Source organism: Lepisosteus platostomus, unplaced genomic scaffold, assembly GCF_059453375.1.
Source record: "Lepisosteus platostomus isolate fLepPlt1 unplaced genomic scaffold, fLepPlt1.hap1 Scaffold_32_H1, whole genome shotgun sequence".
NCBI lineage: Eukaryota > Metazoa > Chordata > Actinopteri > Semionotiformes > Lepisosteidae > Lepisosteus > Lepisosteus platostomus.
The window spans coordinates 688512-707163 of NW_028291660.1; the positions used below are offsets into that span (position 1 = coordinate 688512).

Consider the following 18652-nt stretch of genomic DNA (forward strand, 5'->3'; position numbering starts at 1 on the left):
CCTTCCTCCAGTAAACCATCATTCCAGCCTCGGTCGTGAGCTTGTCACTGGCCAGGAACAACTCTTTGTTCTTTACTTCCTTGCCCCGGGCATTTTTCATGCCGTTACCCTTCCAATACGGAACGTGAGACACGAAGCTATGTCGGGCGTAGTTCGAGTCACTACAGATGACAAACTGTTTAAGGCCATGTGTCAGGGCCTGCTGGAGGGTGATCAGCACCCCAGCTACTTCCGCATACTGACTAGTCTTTGGTCCTAGCTTATAGCGGGTCGGCCCACAGGGAGTATTGTCTTGCCAGACTACTCCTACCCCTGCTAGCACCTGCTGTTCGTGGCGAAAAGAGCAACCGTCAACATAGGCCATGGGTAAGCCCTGGCCCACGTTCTCATCGTAGTACCGATGATTGTTCGGTAGCTCAGCAGCGGGAATTGTTTCTGGAGCTTCCATGTCAGTGTCACAGCCGTGACACACTTGGCCCAAAGCCAGGCCCTGTCCCAGGTACATTTTCTTGCTCTGTGCATAACGTACCTCTATCTCATAGCCTTGTAGGGCCATCATTCATGCCACAATCCTGCTATTTGACACCCTGCCCGCTTTCAGTCTCTGGCTATGCAGGAATGTCACAGGTTGGTGGCAGGTTTCGATGATGATCTTTTGTCCCCCAACATAACTACGGAAGTGTTCTACCGACCAGACCGTAGACAACAGGGCCTTCTCGCAGTCCAAGAACTTTTGCTCCACTGGGCTCAGGGCTCGACTGGCATATGCCACCACCCTTCGCTCTTGGTTATATTCCTGACTCAGAGCAGCCCCAAGGCAGTGCTCTGAGAACCCTGCTTCAAGGTAGAAGACCTTATTTTTGTCAGGGTAGGCCAAGCTAGGTAAAGCACTACCGAGTCTGCGCTTCAGCTCCATCACAGCCTGTTCTGGGGAAGGCCCCCACTCAAAGGGCACGTCTTTCTGCAACAGCTTGTGGAGGGGCCTTGCTATTTCAGCGTAATCCTCAATGAACTGCTGGGAATAATTACATACTCCCAGAAAGCTGCGCAGTTCAGACAGGTTAGTGGGCGACTTCATATTCTGGATAGCTTGGACTCTGCTGGACTGTGGCTGTATGCCTTGGGCTCCAACCAACAGTCCCACGTACTCCACTTGGGTCCTACACCACTGTCCCTTAGCCAGGGACAGTTTGGCCCCTGCACAGGAGAGCTGGGTCAACACATGCCTGATCTCGGCCATGTGTTCTTCCCAGGTCTGACTCCTCATCAGAATATTGTCCACATAGACCAGGTTGCCCCTGGCGGCTGCATCACTCATGGCTTTGTGCAGAAATATGTTGAACTCCACTGGGGAGTTGGAATACCCAAAGGGGCATCGATTCCAGGTGAACTGCCTGTTTCCAAAGGAAAAGGCCAGTTTGTACTGGTCTGTTGGTTCTACCTTAAGGGTCCAGAACCCATTGGCCACATCCACTGTGGTGAAATATTTCGCTGTTGTCACCTTGGCTAACTCCTGATCTAGGTAGATCATTGGCCATCGTGACAAAGGAACCTGTTTATTCAGCTGCCAGTAGTCAATGGTCAGACGCCATTTACCATTGGGTTTCAGCACCGGCCACAGTGGGGAGTTATAAGTGGAGTTACACTCCCTTATGATCTGACGCTCTAGTAGAGCATCCAACGTCTGCTTTATGGACTCGTATGCCGTGAGGGAATGCGATACTGCCTGACATAGGTTGGGCGGGCGCCAGGGGCCGTTGGAATGCGCACTGTGTTCAAATCCGTCACCCCGCAGTCATAGGCGTCCCGTGCAAACACTTCCCGGAAATCCTGGAAATTCTGACGCAGCTGCTGACGCTGGCTTTCCGTTTCCAGGGCATCTGCCTTGCCAACCTGTTCCTGTACCTGCTCTAGGAACCCCGCTTTTGACGGCATGGCGGTATCCCGGGTCGTACTCTCGGCTGAGTGGTCCATCGGAACACCTGCGTGTACTGTGTACACAACCATCTCATCCTTATCGCTAAGGTCCACCCTGCACACCTCCTGGTTGCAGAATCCCTCTATTGGCATAATTGCAATCATCCGCCGGGGGTAGGTGTAGTACACCTGCTCGGTTCCCCCCTCCCTGGCCAAGGGACCAGGGAGCTGCCCCAGTACTGGGATGGCCAGTTCGAAATCATAGAAACCATTGTCAATTACCAGTCCCATGTCAGTGCGAGCAGGGATTTTGACATCTTGTTTTGCTATGTTCTGCACCAACAGGCAGGTGGCTCGGCCATTCCGTTCCAGTCTGGGGGTACAACAGACTGCTAGGTTCAGTCTGATAAACTGAGCTGATGGTTGGAAGAAAACCATCTCAGCGTCCATTCTCTGTCCCTTCTTTAGGACAAGGCGTACTGGAAACCCTGCTGTTGACACAGGAACGATCAGGTCCGATTCGCTTACTACCTGGCAGGCCTGAGGAATCGTCTGACCTGACCGAATGTTCTCGGGGTCACCGCTTAGAGAGTGGGCATCTGGGTCCACCCGTGTCCACAGCACACTGTTTACTGTGTCCAGCTGGGCGCCCAGTCGAACCAATAGGTACTTCCAATAGGAAGTAGTGAGCAAACTTCCTTTTTCCAATGGAGATGGAAGCTACACAGCTTCCTTTGCTCCAAATGGACCTATGAGATGGGGGTGCCCACCACAGAACCTGTGACTGCGTCACCAGGGTCACCTGACAGCTTCGCGACAGGTCCTCGAACAGACCTTCACTGATTATGGACTTCTCAGAGCTGAGGCTAAGAATTACATCATCAACCTGCACTTCTGCCACCTGGACCCCCTCCCACCACCATGGGGTGGTAGTCCTGGACCCCCTGAGGTACCAGAGTGCACAGAAAGGACTCCCATTCATTACCGGACAGGGAGATCCACTCTTCTTCAGGGATGAAAAGGGGGTGTGCTTTACCTGGCGGGTCAAGCAGCTGCTTGGAGCACTGCTCCTGTAGTTGGGAGACCGTGGGAGTGCTGGCCTGGGCAGGACTTCCCTGTAGTTTTGGAAAGCAAGAAGAGACATTTATTCTCGTCCAGAGGAACCAGGAGGAACCTCCAACTCAGCTATAGTGTTCAGTGGGCACTGTGTGATCACAGCATAACCACTGAATCCCCCTTTTTGCTGTGCAACAGGCTTAGGGTTTTTGACCTGAGCCCACAATTTTCCACGCTGGCAGTCCACCAGAGGCTCCAGCCTGTCAAGCAGGTCTTGGCCAATGAGTAGTGGCTCTGTTTTAAACCTAGAGATGTAAACAGGATGCACCACGTTCATTGGCCCGAACCTAAGTGCCACCCACACTCGGTGTGTGATCTTGGCATGATCCTGGGTATAGCTGGAAATATCTATCTTACACGGTTCTACCTTAAGTCTGATGCCTTTTCCTTTCGCTACTCGTTTGAGCTCGCTGAGTAGATCGGCTGACATCAAACTAATTTCAGCCCCAGTGTCAATCAGTGCTTCTCTATCTAAGACGTTTTCAAGAGAAACCTTGATATAAATACGCCTTGCTTTGCCTTTCTGGCTGAGATTCCCTAAGAATTGTTGGAAGCCTGCCTTTTCTTTGACTTCAGGGGCGGGGTCAGCGCCCAACTCAGAGTCACAGCCTTCTTCCAGGCAGGAACCCTCCCACCCAATCAGATAGACTGAGGGAGGGGCTTGGGACGGATCCCCGCTTCCTCCAGTGAGAAGGGGCGTGGTCCCCCTAAGCTCATTCACACTTCCGGCATTCTGTGCGGAAGGTTTACCCTGTCCTGATCTCTCAGGCAGGGCTTGTTCAAGCCTGGCCAGGCGGGCTGCAGTTGACTCCCTTCGTCCAGTCTTATGATAGGCTCTGCCTGAGCCCTTGCCTTCCCCGTAGCGCTCACGGCGGCTCTGACACTTAGTGCGGTCCTGCCTGCCTATTTTGCGCCAGGGCTTAGCGAGCTCAGGAACCTCAGCTGCCTCGAGCTGAGGCGAGTCGTCAACCCTGCAGACTTTAGTGGCGAACACGGCCGTTTTAGCAGGTTTTCGCTCTGAGGAAGCAGAGACTTCAGCTCCCCAGGCTTTTTGAGCCAACCTTCTAATGTCAGACATTTTCATCGCTTTTGCATCAGTGTGCATCACAATCATTTTCCTGACTGAGGGATGCAGATTAGCAATGAATAAACCTTTGAAATTCACGTTCTCTTCGCAACCCTCTTCATTCCGCCCTGCAAAATAAGTGCGCCTAAGCCTCTGATAATAGTCGCGAGGGGCTTCAGCTTTTTCGTGCTTAATATGGTGCACAGCAGCCACGGCAGCTATGGGATCGATAAAAGCCGAAAATTCTCCAATCATTGCCTGACACAGCTCCTCAAAGCTATTACAGACCTCCGGTCCTTGTCTAGACATCCACTCGTGGACCGCTCGGCTGGTAGTTTTCCTTACTAACATAGCCTTTTCCTGTTCGGACGCTTCGGGCATAAACTGCAAAGTATATCTCAGCTCATCGATGTAGGTCTCCACATTATTCCCTGACACTGACGGGTTAAACCTTTCTACATCTTTGGCTAACTGCCTCAGGGAGTGGAGGTTAATTTTTACGGTTTCTCCGCGGGCAGGGAGACGGCCGTGATCAGGAGCAGGGGGTCTATGCCTGAACTGACTCGCCCTTGCGTTTCGCGCAGGACTCGGCGATCTCCCCTATGCCGATCCGACCACAGACCCTGGCCGGGAGAAACCTCCTCCCGGCGCGCTGGGTGAGCGCTCCGGGCTGCTAGGTGGGCTGGCATGCAAGTGGGATCTAGTCTATTTTGCTTCCAGTACGGCAGCATCTGACTCCTTTTGCCTTTCCTGGCTGAGCTCATTTAAATTCTCAATTTCTTTTTCTTTTTCTTTCAAGCTCGCTTCCAGGTCTCTCCTAGCTACCTCAGCCGCAGTTTCTCTAGCAGACAAGTCATCTAATTTACCTAAAGCTTCCCTGAGTCAGTCTTCACTTTCCTCATTTTTCACTCTCTTTTCTCTGATTATATCCAACAACTCAACTCGCTCCGCCTTATATCTTTCTAGCGTTCCCTGAAGCTTTTGAAACTTTGTCAGCTCGGACAAAGACAGTTCCAGCTGTTTAGCTAGATTTAAGGTGAAACTCGATAGGACCAGAACTGCTTTCACAGACCCTCCTGTGTTAAGCTGGTTCGCTACCTTAGCTACTAAATCTACTTGCAGCTTCTCAATATCATCAAAGTTCAACTTTTCGATACCACTCCAGTAACCAGGATTGTCGTCGCTAGAAATAGTACTTATAAGCGACTCCACTTCAGACATTTTAGCAGCCATTGTCATTACGTCAGAGAAACTTTAAGAGTATTACTTTTTTTTTTCTTTTTCCAAAATACAGTATGGAATCTAGACACCCGAGCAGATGGATTTCCAATCAGCACACGTTACACTAAACGCTAGAAAACAGGGGGATTTCTTTACGCAGTTATCAGCACACCCGGTATTCGCGTATAGAAGCCGCGGTGCTGTGCTGAACTTGAACTCACAGCAACATCAGTTATTCTGTGCGACTGATTCTCATTTCATTCTTAACTCGCCCACCCAGGGACGCCATTAAATGTAATGGTTTGATGGGTTTACTGAGACAATTATTAATTGTAGCAGTAATCACGAGGTTGTTCGTTGGGGCTTTTAGAAAATCAATCGTCAGAACAACTAACAACGCACACACAGGGGTTCAATACACTAGATACATTTATTAATATAAATTGTGCACCAAACATATACTAGTCTGCCTGGATACGAGTGGCAGACCTTACTGTGAGGGTTATCAATATACAAGGTATATAATCCCGAAGAGATGCAAACACAAAGAGATACACAACAGAGAATATATGTCAATATATATCGTTCGGTTACCAAATCGCTAATCAGTGTTATTACCCACTGTTACTCTAAACTCGGAAGTAAATACATTACTCATGAATTAAATTGATAACAACTTGTGTTGAGGTACAATTGAATTCTCGAGACGCAATGTAGAACATGGGGTTTACTTATCCACTGTGTATGGATTTGGAATTTCCCGGCACGAACACCAAACCAGCTGACAGGCTCTGTTGCAGCCTCTGTTCCAGCGGTTGTCCAATGGGCGTTGTCCCGGCATCCTCTGGCTACCGGCCAACCAGTCAAGGTGCAGCTCGGAGTAGGACGGACGGAGGAATCTGACTGCGGCGCGCAGGGCAGTCGTTGCTCCGAGGGGATCTACCAGCAGTCCGGCTGGCTGGTAGAAAGTCTCTATGCACAGAGTGTGACCGCGAGTCCTCACAAGTCACTCTTGTGCCTGGGAAGAAGCTGGTTCGTTCCCGGTCCAGCACTGCTTCTGAATAAGCTATTCAGGTTGTCGACGAGGGTCCAGCTGTAGGGTCCAACTGTCCAACACAAACACAATCTGTAGCGTTTAGCGTGACATAGTCTTGCAGGCATCGTGCTGTCTCACTGCAATACTATACCGCTGGAGGAAACAGTCCATCTGGCCATGAAACTCATTTGAACGTCTAGCTACAGCAACTAACAATATCATGATTTATTCAGGATGTGTGGAATCAGCACGTCCCGGAGACAGCTTCCGAAATCGTGAGCATTCTCTGGTGGTGTCCTGCAGGGAGCCTGTGGGCGTGCGTTGGTGGTATAGTGGTGAGCATAGCTGCCTTCCAAGCAGTTGACCCGGGTTCGATTCCCGGCCAACGCAGTGGCGATTGGTTCCAAATGCTGTCATGAGCCTTGGATTGTGACTAGCAAAGCGAAGCCTTTTGAAAGAGCAAAACGGAATTGAAGGAGAATCTTACAGGGGATTCTGAGCGGTGTCTGCATACACGCAGTCCGATACGGGTGCTGAAAGCTTGAGCTACTCTCAATGTCATGCTGCCTTTCCCCGGAGTAAATCTGTTACATTGAAAGAATGCTTCTGGCAGGTTCAAAAAGGGACCCTTGTTAATTGGAGAAATCAATGATTTCGAATGAATTCTGTATGCGTTAAAAGACAGCTATACACAGAAAACATGCAGGACACTGCTCATGATGTCTCAGTGCGTTTTTCCAAGCCATCTGACAAAGCCCGCCCACTGAAAACTGCAGCACATCGTGTAAAGACGTTCAACTTTGTAACTACTGCACGCACAGGAAGCAGAATAAATTCCTCTTTTCAAACTGTCAAAGGTTTGCTTTGCGAACGCTGCAGGACATCGCACAATCTCTTTTGAACGGGGACAAACCATTTCTTATGGGGCGCAGTAAGTACAGACGTTTAAAAAGCTCCACTCATGCCGACGATGCAGCATGAAGAAGCGCAACCTAACGTTTGACAGACAAAAGCCGGGCGCCGCTACGAGCAATATGAAATCAAACTGACAGCACACGGCGTTTCGCGCTGACTCAAAAGTGATCTCGACAGACGCTGTTCTCTGCATAACGCTGAAAGAGCTAAAGAGCGTTTCTGTTGAGACGTAACAAGCTCGTTTCTTTCTACCATGATGTCACCATGACCAAATCTGTCTTTAAACACCTTGCTCAGTCTCTGACGAGACAGTCAAAAATTGCTTTCGCCGATTGTATTGCAAACCGGCGGAAGCGGGGTATTGGGAAAAGTTTTCAACTAGCAATAATCGCGCCTCGGCTAAACCTCACAGGCTACGATACTGCCACTGCGCAAAGCTGACAGTAGCCAGGCAACCGCGGGGATCCTATGGAAATCGTTATCGATCGTCTCATGGCATGTCGTTGCGGTAACGCTTCATATTTGTCGTCTTCTTCTTCTTCTAGCTTGAGGTTTTGAAGAATTTCATGACAGACAAGGGCTCCGTTGGGAACAAAGGGCGTTGTGAGAAAACCGTTGCTTATTTTCAGCAGCAGAAATACAAGCCTTTAAATACAAGATGACAGAACAATGACGAAGGGCGTGCCGGGAGGAACTCATGCACTACAGAGGAAAGGGGGCGGGCACGTACAGTTCACATTCAAGCCACAAGTACTCTTCTCGGATGTTACACAAACATATCCTAACGTCTTGAAAGCATTGCAGCATGTTTGTGTCCCACTTCCCGTGGCTGCAGGACGACTGACACGAACGGACAAACACAATCTGTGGCGTTTAGCGTGACATAGTCTTGCAGGCATCGTGCTGTCTCACTGCAATACTATACCGCTGGAGGAAACAGTCCATCTGGCCATGAAACTCATTTGAACGTCTGGCTACAGCAACTAACAATATCATGATTTATTCAGGATGTGTGGAATCAGCACGTCCCGGAGACAGCTTCCGAAATCGTGAGCATTCTCTGGTGGTGTCCTGCAGGGCGCCTGTGGGCGTGCGTTGGTGGTATAGTGGTGAGCATAGCTGCCTTCCAAGCAGTTGACCCGGGTTCGATTCCCGGCCAACGCAGTGGCGATTGGTTCCAAATGCTGTCATGAGCCTTGGATTGTGACTAGCAAAGCGAAGCCTTTTGAAAGAGCAAAACGGAATTGAAGGAGAATCTTACAGGGGATTCTGAGCGGTGTCTGCATACACACAGTCCGATACGGGTGCTGAAAGCTTGAGCTACTCTCAATGTCATGCTGCCTTTCCCCTGAGTAAATCTGTTACATTGAAAGAATGCTTCTGGCAGGTTCAAAAAGGGACCCTTGTTAATAGGAGAAATCAATGATTTCGAATGAATTCTGTATGCGTTAAAAGACAGCTATACACAGAAAACATGCAGGACACTGCTCATGATGTTTCCCGAGCCGAAACAGTGCGTTTTTCCAAGCCATTTGACAAAGCCCGCCCACTGAAAACTGCAGCAGATCGTGTAAAGGCGTTCAACTTTGTAACTACTGCACGCACAGGAAGCAGAATAAATTCCTCTTTTCAAACTGTCAAAGGTTTGCTGCAGGACATCGTACAATCTCTTTTGAACGGGGACAAACGATTTCTTATGGGGCGCAGTAAGTACAGACGTTTATAAAGCTCCACTCATGCCGACGATGCAGCATGAAGAAGCGCAACCTAACGTTTGACAGACAAAAGCCGGGCGCCGCTACAAGCAATATGAAATCAAACTGACAGCACACGGCGTTTCGCGCTGACTCAAAAGTGATCTCGACAGACGCTGTTCTCTGCATAACGCTGAAAGAGCTAAAGAGCGTTTCTGTTGAAACGTAACAAGCTCGTTTCTTTCTATCATGATGTCACCATGACAAAATCTGTCTTTAAACACCTTGCTCAGTCTCTGACGAGACTATCAAAAATTGCTTTCGCCGATTGTATTGCAAACCGGCGGAAGCGGGGTATTGGGAAAAGTTTTCAACTAGTAATAATCACGCCTCGGCTAAACCTCACAGGCTACGATACTGCCACTGCGCAAAGCTGACGGTTGCCAGGCAACCGCGGGGATCCTACGGAAACGTTATCAATCGTCTCATGGCATGTCGTTGCTGTAACGCTTCATATTTGTCGTCTTCTTCTTCTAGTTTGAGGTTTTGAAGAATTTCATGACAGACAAGGGCTCCGTCGGAAACAAAGGGCGTTGTGAGAAAACCGTTGCTTATTTTCAGCTGCAGGAATACAACCCTTTAAATACAAGATGACAGAACAATGACGAAGGGCATGCCGGGAGGAACTCATGCACTACAGAGGAAAGGGGGCGGGCACGTACAGTTCACATTCAAGCCACAAGTACTCTTCTCGGATGTTGCATAAACAAATCCTAACGTCCTGAAAGCATTGCAGCATGTTTGTGTCCCACTTCCCGTGGTTGCAGGACGACTGACACGAACGGACAAACACAATCTGTGGCGTTTAGCGTGACATAGTCTTGCAGGCATCGTGCTGTCTCACTGCAATACTATACCGCTGGAGGAAACAGCCCGGGTTCGATGAGCCTTGGAATGTGACTAGGAAAGTGAAGCCTTTTGAAAGAGGTAAAACACTGCTCAAAGGAACTGAGGGAGAATCTTACAGGGGATTCTGAGCGGTGTCTAAATAAATAAATTCTTCAGCGTCCGCGGATGGCATTTTGCAGCTGGAAACAGATGTCGACGCTTTTTGAACAGAGCACCAAAAAAGCGTCTTTTTTGAAGGTACGGGTATTGAGCATTGGTGGTTCAGTGGAAGAATTCTTGCCTGCTAAGTAAGAGGCTCGGGTTCGATTCCTGGCCAATGCAGTGGCTTTTGCATGCTCACCACTATACCACCAACACACGCCCACAGGATCCCAGCAGGACACCACCAGAGAATGCTCACGATTTCGGAAGCTGTCTCCGGGACGTGCTGATTCCACACATCCTGAATAAATCATGATATTGTTAGTTGCTGTAGCTAGACGTTCAAATGAGTTTCATGGCCAGATGGACTGTTTCCTCCAGCGGTATAGTATTGCAGTGAGACAGCACGATGCCTGCAAGACTATGTCACGCTAAACGCCACAGATTGTGTTTGTCCAAATTTGAACTTTCACAAAAGCATGCTAGCAGACAAATGCGCCTCAGAGGACTTAAGGCTGGCTTCAAGTTGGAATGATAAAGTCTCCCCGTCCGGTTAGGAAAAGGGAACTTTGTTAGACAGAAAGAAGGAAGTAACAATAACGGAGAATTGTGTGCAAGGATTTTAGAAGCTGCGCAGCCCTGCAGTTTCAATAGCCCTTTTATTCGTGTTAGATGCTGGAATTGCCTTTTTTTGACGCTCTTACGAATGCGATGTCAACGAAAACAGAACAAAGCACAAAAAAACCCTCAAGTCCTTCAGTTGGATAGAATGCCGGATTTCTGCATGAATGGCTCCTAACATGTGATCTCATCTTTATCTAAGTCATAATAATCAATAAAGAGAGTCTGATTTAACAAACAACACACGCCCAACATTTGACATTGCTGTTTTAACAAATGTTTTAAACAATCAAGGTCATTGATGGAAAAAGTACGTGAACCCTTATATTAAGGAGCTAGTGGAACCTCCTTTATTGACAAAAACCTCAACCCCCACTTTCTGTAGCGGCTGGTCAGACCTGAGCAGCGGTCAGGAGGCATTTTGGCCTATTCCTCTATGCAAAACTGTTTCAGTTCATGTATATTTTTGGGATGTCTTGCGCTGAACGGCCTGCTTCAGATCATGCCACAGCACTTCAATGGGATTGGGGTCAGGACTCTTACTTGGCCATCCCAAAATACGGAATTTCTTCTGTTTCAGCCACTCTGTTGTTGATGTACTCCTTTGTTTTTGTCATGTTGCATGACCCAGCGTCTTTCGAGTTTTAGATCACAGGCAGACACCCTGACATTCTGCTGTAGAATTTCCTGATACATCTTGGAATTCATCGGTCCCTCGATGATTGCAAGCCGTACAGCCTCCGCCATGCTTCCCAGGTGGGATGAGGTTTTGGAGTTGGTATGCAGTGTTTTGTTATCTCCAAACATAACGCTGTGCACATTTACCAACAAGTTCAACTTTTGTCACGTCTGTCCACAGAACATTGTTCCAGGAGTTGCTGTGGAACATCCATGTGGTCTTTAGCAAACTTGAGAGGGGCAGTGGTGGTTTTTTTGTTGGGGAGAGCAGTGGTTTCCTCCGTGGTGACCTCGGATGATCACCACTCCTGTTCAGATTTCTTCTTATGGTGGACTCATGAACACAGACGTAAGACAAAGTCAACCACCTGTTCGCTAGATCCCATCCCCACTCAGCTAGTCAAAGATTCCCTCGAAGGACTGGCAGGACCTATAATTAGTATGATGAATGCATCGCTTGCGTCAGGCGTTGTACCTGATCAATTTAAGGTAGCGGTTGTTAGACCGCTCCTTAAGAAGTCAAATTTGGATCCACAAGTTCTTAACAACTACAGGCCTGTCTCAAAGGTCCCATTTCAATCTAAAAGTCTTGAGAGAATAGTTGTTGCCCAACGTCAGTCGTATCTGGATTCAAATAATATAATTGAGAAATTTCAGTCTGGTTTCTGAAACTGCATTAACGAGAGTCGTAAATGATATTCTCTTAGCTACTGATGCGGGGAATGCAACAGTGCTTGTGCTTCTAGATCTTAGAGCTGCCTTTGACACGGTTGACCTCTCTGTTTTGTTACACAGGCTTGAGTTTGAGGTTGGCTTATCTGGAACCGTCCTTCAGTGGTTTACTTCACATTTTACTCATCGTTTTCATTATGTTCAAATATCTAATAATTGTACTGCTTCATCAACGTCACCAGTTCAATTTGGGGTACCAGACGGATCAGTGCCGGGACCAATATTGCTCTCTCTCTCTACATGCTGCTGCTAGGTAGGATAATACGAAAAAATAATATGAACTTTCATTCATATGCTGATGACACTCAAATAAACATTTTGTTTACACCAAATGACAACTCTTCTATTATCACTTTAGTTAAATGCATTAATGAAGGAAAGACTTGGATGTGTGAAAACTTTTTGTTACTCAACTCTGAGAAAACTGAGGATCTGTTGATCGGAGGCAACAATACTGATAGGACTACTATAACTTCAGCACTTAACTCAGAGGATTTAAACATTTGCCTCAAAGAGACAGCACGTAACCTAGGCGGCATATTAGACACAAGGCTCTTAACAACTTGCATTGTTAAGTGCCTTGGGACAACCTTGTTGTGAAAGGCGCTATATAGAAATACATTGATTTGAACTGAATTGACAATGTAAAATGTTGTGTGTTGTTTGTTAAACAAGACTGTCTTTATTTATTATTATGCGTCAGATGAAGATCAGATCACATTTTAAGAGCCATTCATGTAGAAATCCAGATCATTCGTGTTTTAAAAGTCGCGGGAAGAGCGAAATGGGTGCTTTTCCTTTGTTGCGCAGACACACGACAACACCGTAGGGGGCAGGACTCGAAGCTTCGCGGGGAGACCCCGACGGCTTTTTAATCCATCGCCCTAACCACTCGGCCACGGCTGCAGCGCATGCTGCTTTCTTGATACAGTCTAACATAGAGTGCCGGGCGGCGGTGGAAACCTTTTTCAAAGTCGCTTTTGGTTTAACAACAACAAAAAAAAATTTCACAAAATGCATGCTAGCAGACAAATGCGCCTCGGAGAACTTAAGGCTGGCTTCAAGTTGGAATGATAGTCTCCCCGTCCGGTCAGGAAAAGGGAACTTTGTTAGACAGAAAGAAGGAAGTAACAATAACGGAGAATTGTGTGCAAGGATTTTAGAAGCTGCGCAGCCCTGCAGTTTCAATAGCCCTTTTATTCGTGTTAGATGCTGGAATTGCCTTTTTTTGACGCTCTTACGAATGCGATGTCAACGAAAACAGAACAAAGCACAAAAAACCCTCAAGTCCTGCAGTTGGATAGTTGGATAGAATGCCGTTACGCGTCCAAGCCGTATTTTCAAGACGTGATTCCCTGAGTCCCAAAAATTTGTAAGTTCTTTGGATGATCTGTGGACCGATCTTTCACGATGAAGAATTCCTTAAGAAGAATAGATCTCGGCCCACCATCCCAATGCCTCCATCTCAAAACAGCAACCTCCCACTGCCCTTAGTCTGCAAGGCAGTCCTTTCAAGTGCGATGATGACGCCGGGACCTTCGTTGCCTATTGTACGAGCTGAACTTTTGTGCTCATCAATTCAACGGTCTTTCCATCAACTCATCTTGTCTTTTGACGCTTCGTGTTTTGTGCTCCTTTGACTATCGGCATATCGGGTGACTGCAAACACTGAAGTTCTTGCTTACGGAGTGTGGAACAGTGTTTTCAAGTGATCGCTGTTCTGTCATGTTGACGCCGAGTGAATCTTTCTTTGGCAACATGGGCAGGCTGACAGCAAAAGTAATGGCAAATTTCTTGACTTATTTCTGAATATGAATGTTCTTTAGAAAAGGGATGCGGCATTGCTTCTCCCCCGTGTAAAGGTCACGCATTCCAGACGTGGTTATGAGCGAACAGTTGCCGCAAGTGTTTGAAAAGAGCAAGCAGCCATGCCCCGTGTGAGGATCAAACTCAGGACCTTCAGATAAAGAGACTGACGCGCTACCAACTACGCCAACGAGGCCAGCTGCAGTGCACAGCCGGAAAGTTTGCCTCATATGGATTTCAGTCGCCCGTTCCCTAATCTTCAGACGCCCTCTGCTGGATGTTGCATTTGCCTTTTGATCTCACCGATACTTTTTTGGTCTGTTTCTGTTGCGAGTCCGTTTTTCAGATCTCACCTAGCACAAGTCTCTCTGGCTGAAGTGGCCTCTCTGCTTCAGCATCGTGCCCTCACTCAGCCATTAAAAATTGGGAAATGCAGAAGCAAAAACTGCCCTCTCTCAGCCACCGAAACGTGTGCGGCTCGCCTTGCACTCTCTGCGCCTCGCATATTTATGGAGCTGTCTGCTCTTCTTTCTGTTGAAGTACGCAAGTTACGGGGCGTACTGCAGACTATGATGTGCTCAATGACAGCTTTCAAGATTTGAAAACTATGAGCTTGATGGCTCAAGTCGAACGAATGTGGTTGTTACGCAATTGATGATCAAACGCACATATTCTAACGATTCGTGAGAGTATGTTCTAAAGGTCCCTGGCTCGATCCCGGGTTTCGGCATTTTGTTTCATCGCTCCCTTTGTTCCTCTCTCCAGCGCCCCCTGCCTAAAATGACGCGTCCCTTTCTCAGCCCGAAACGCAAGCGATACACCAGCAACAAACCGTACAGGTTTCCGTAGTGTAGTGGTTATCACGTTTGCCTAACATGCGAAAGGTCCCAGGTTCGAGACTGGGTGCAAACAGCCTCTTCTTGCACGCTCCTGCACTTCACAGAGGTCTTGAACCACCAGTCATTTGTTCCCAATGTATTTCCGGTGCGTTCATGCACTCTTGTACCAAACGCACGTTTTTTCTGTACCTGGAGCCGATCATTTGCAATTGGGCTGTCCCGACAGACCAAGACGAGCTGTCGGCTCAAAAGCAGCGCAACACCTGCGAGAACAACAGAAAGATTAGTACCCAGCGGGGGCCTCTTAGTGAGCCCAAAATCTAATCAAGAATCGACTCCAGCAACAGGGCTGGGCGCATTGTTCCATACTCCGACCACTCTTGGTGTAAACAGGTCCCTCCTGGTCTCTGCATGAAATGCACTTTCCTGCGTTTGCTTTGGTGTAACTGGCTTCCCCTGCATGGGCGAATGTGAAGAAGATCCTTAGTAAGTCATTGAAGAAACCCGAGAAGAGGTCGGAGTGGCCTCTGTCGTTCATCAACGATCCAGTCAGGCAGTACTCCTCTGTAAAGCGCCGTTCGTTCACATCGATTGGCTTTTTTTTGCCTTCATTCATGCAAGTAGTAAAAGCAGACGCCCCTATTCTGCCGTGACCCAGATTTGAACCAGGGTTGTTGCGGCCACAACGCAAAGTACTGACCACTATACGATCACGGCGAGTTACCGATACACACGTGGCAGGGCGGAAAAGGCTGTGCTCTCTTCGTGTGACATAAACGGAAAAGTCCTGACGTTGCATTTCAACTGAGTCCCAGTATACATCGACCCTTCGACACTTTGAGTGACAACTCTCTTGCGTTTTCTCATATTTATGTAGTTTGCTTGCATGATGCCGGGAACAGGAGGGTTGTTCGCTGCCATATGGTCTAGTGGTTAGGATTCCTGGTTTTCACCCAGGCGGCCCTGGTTCGACTCCCGGTATGGGAACGTGTCAGTTTTGCCTCCTGCTTTCCAAAAGATCAGCACCGTGTACGAAGGAGCCGCATTAAAACTACTCGAACGTGCAAAACGTGCGAGAAGAGGGGGCGCTTGTTTCCAGCCGAAACTTCTCGCGTGTGAGACCAGCTGACCATCGCTGCAGGAGGTGGGAGGGTTACTCTGGTAGACAGGGCTGACCTTCGGCAATAGGATCTATACTCTCCAAGATGATATTTGCACTTTCTGGAGAGGCGATTTTCTCCACGTCAGCAGCCCGATTTCGTCGATTGCGTGGAGAGGGCTGTAGAATGTGACGCCGCCTTTCCTGCTCCGTCCATGACAGGCGTGCTGGTCTCTGGAGAGAGAGCACGGTCCATCAGCGCACTCCAATAAAGGCACTGGAAGCAGCTGAATCGCATTGGCGAAGCTCAGCACTGGGCCGCTGGGCATGTCTTACCACCGTTTCCGTAGTGTAGTGGTTATCACGTTCGCCTCACACGCGAAAGGTCCCCGGTTTGAAACCGGGCGAAAACAGACTTCCTTTGTCGCCACGCACAAAAGGGGATTGGGGATTCGCCTAGCGCTGTGATCGAACAGACCCACTCACCTCTTAGTGTGGCGGGATCTGCACAGTGCATGTCGCAGCGCATCCTTCTTTCACTTCAATGCGCGTCCTGATGTACCCCGGTCTCCCGCGTGACAGGTGGAGACAGGTGACAGGTCCGCGTGACAGGTCCTATACTAACGAGGAAGACATCGCTCTCTCCGACCCCCGGCATCGTGTCCCGACCCACCGTGCTGGAAGCCGACTCGTGCTGTGATTCCTTTACGGAGCAGAAATGACAACCGAGGAGCCGAGAGATCATTTCAGCATTTCGCGTCTGAACGGAAAACACAAACGACCAACTCGGAATGATTTGCCTTTGACGCTTATCAAAGCGTTCTTTGTGCATCGAACAGACCCACTCACCTCTTAGTGTGGCGGGATCTGCACAGTGCATGTCGCAGCGCTCCCTGCTTTCACTTCAATGTGCTTCCTGATGTCGAGTCGTGTGCTGTGCGGAGGCTCTGAAAGCGAGAGCAATGAAAAGGTGCACGACGCTGTGTTAGAAAACAGAGAAGTGAAAGGCAGTCCTTTCTCTAAGGAGGTAAAAGAAAAGCTACGCCCCGTCGGGGAATCGAACCCCGGTCTCCCACGTGACAGGCAGGGATACTTGCCACTATACTAACGAGGAAGACATCGGATGCTCCCACCCCCGGCATCGTGTCCCGACCCAGCGTGCTGGAAGGCGACGCGTGCTGTGATTCCTTTACGGAGCAGAAATGACAACCGAGGAGCCGAGAGATCATTTCAGCATTTCGCGTCTGAACGGAAAACACAAACGACCAACTCGGAATGACTTGCTTTGGACGCTTTTCAAAGCGTTCTTTGTGCATGACGACTGCGCCGCCTAGCAGATGCAAATGGGTTCTACAACTTTGAAGTAGCAAATGGAAGAGGGCTAAGCCCCCTCTCTTTTAGCCCAGGTTCGATCTGTCTCCCAGAATCACCAGGGCGCACACACACACACCCGTGCCGTTGAAGTGCTCTGCTTCATTTCTAAGGGCAACTCAACATTCACTCCTACCCCGAGTGCAGAAAAGACAGCGTCCGCAGCAACAACAGCTCAGGTCTCTGCACAGGAGCTAAGCTGCCCCCATCTCCTCTGCTCTGCGGCTCCTGCAGAGCGGAGTCCTGCCTGGAGCCGTGTTTACAGGCGGCGGCTCCCCACGCTCTGTCTGTGCGTCGTGAAATTAATTAATAACGTTAATAAATTTATAAAGTTAATAAAGTTATAAATTAGAAATTAATAACGATATAATTATATTCATGTACCGCAACACAAGAATAGTACACGCTGTACATTGTCTGTCGATAATGTTTCTGTAGTGCTTTAGTGGGTTAGGTTCCTGACTTCCATGTCACACGGTCTATGATTGAATCCCATGGAACTATGACTTTATTTTTTAACAAACATTTCTTTGAAAAAATGAAACGTTTCCCTTGGTCAGAGATTAAATAAAACCTCACTTTTTTAGGTTTTACTGTGCAGAGTGAGGTTTTACCTCACTTTTTTTGAGCAGAAGGTTTACTGTGACCTGAGAAGGGCTGGCATCCAATCACGGTGGTAAATACACACAAGCTCTCACTCATCTGAGCTACACGGCTCTCACTCATCTCGGGTGCGCCGAGCTGGTACGGAACATATTGAACTGATCGATGGCGAATTGTCTCTCAGACAGGCTTTTCACCTCTAAGCTCCCTGACTGACAGTGATCAGCTAGGTAGTGAAACAGTCAGCTGCTTCTAAGCCTTAAACAGCTGCATCTCGGCGCTTCCACGGAGAGATGATTTTAAAGCCGAACATCACCCATTGGGAACACCTTACTATCACTAGTTTAAGAGACTCTTAAGGTCTTGCAGAGGTGCCTGTCTAATAGCATGCGCTTTGCAAGCTATAGGTGTTTAGGCTGAGGCAGAATGCCTGTTAACAAAATGTTTTTCTAAAGGTGTGTCCAAGTGGCTGCAAAAGGACAACACTCCTGGGGCGCTGTGGCTTAGTTGGTTAAAGTGCCTGCCTAGTAAACAGGAGATCCTGGGTTCGAATCCCAGCGGTGCCTTCTTTGTTCTGTCTTCTTGAACAGTACTGGTCATTATAGACAACCGCCTACGGCTAGACTTAATTAAATGCAAGTATTCATTTCCTGTCTTTAACGCGACTTGTTTTTCTTAAAATGGATGCAACTTGCAAAACATGAAATACAAACCTTGCTAATCAGCGCTAGCGGCTGGCAAAAAAAAAAGAAGTCAGCAATGTTTTTTTCTTTAAAAAGAAAGAACAGACCTGTAGACCTGTTTTATTTGTAGGGCAGGGCGCATTCCCAAACGCGAATCTCCTGTTTTAGAAGTGAGGCTTATTAATAAGAAAGAATTAAGTGTTTC

General features: G+C 48.3%; 7 non-coding genes across 7 annotated transcripts; 4 read left to right on the plus strand and 3 right to left on the minus strand.

Moving 5' to 3' along the window:
- Nucleotides 1-6674: 6674 nt before the first annotated feature.
- On the plus strand, nucleotides 6675-6746 carry trnag-ucc (transfer RNA glycine (anticodon UCC)). Its single transcript has one exon. It is a non-coding gene; the product is annotated as a tRNA-Gly (tRNA).
- An 822-nt stretch (nucleotides 6747-7568) lies between these two features.
- Nucleotides 7569-7710, minus strand: LOC148634492 (U4 spliceosomal RNA). The gene has a single exon (XR_015933585.1). It is a non-coding gene; the product is annotated as a U4 spliceosomal RNA (small nuclear RNA).
- Nucleotides 7711-8363: 653 nt separating this feature from the next.
- On the plus strand, nucleotides 8364-8435 carry trnag-ucc (transfer RNA glycine (anticodon UCC)). The gene has a single exon. It is a non-coding gene; the product is annotated as a tRNA-Gly (tRNA).
- An 823-nt stretch (nucleotides 8436-9258) lies between these two features.
- LOC148634494 (U4 spliceosomal RNA) lies at nucleotides 9259-9400 on the minus strand. The gene has a single exon (XR_015933609.1). It is a non-coding gene; the product is annotated as a U4 spliceosomal RNA (small nuclear RNA).
- A 4575-nt stretch (nucleotides 9401-13975) lies between these two features.
- trnak-cuu (transfer RNA lysine (anticodon CUU)) lies at nucleotides 13976-14048 on the minus strand. Its single transcript has one exon. It is a non-coding gene; the product is annotated as a tRNA-Lys (tRNA).
- Nucleotides 14049-15606: 1558 nt separating this feature from the next.
- trnae-uuc (transfer RNA glutamic acid (anticodon UUC)) lies at nucleotides 15607-15678 on the plus strand. The gene has a single exon. It is a non-coding gene; the product is annotated as a tRNA-Glu (tRNA).
- Nucleotides 15679-18256: 2578 nt separating this feature from the next.
- trnat-agu (transfer RNA threonine (anticodon AGU)) lies at nucleotides 18257-18330 on the plus strand. Its single transcript has one exon. It is a non-coding gene; the product is annotated as a tRNA-Thr (tRNA).
- Nucleotides 18331-18652: the final 322 nt, after the last annotated feature.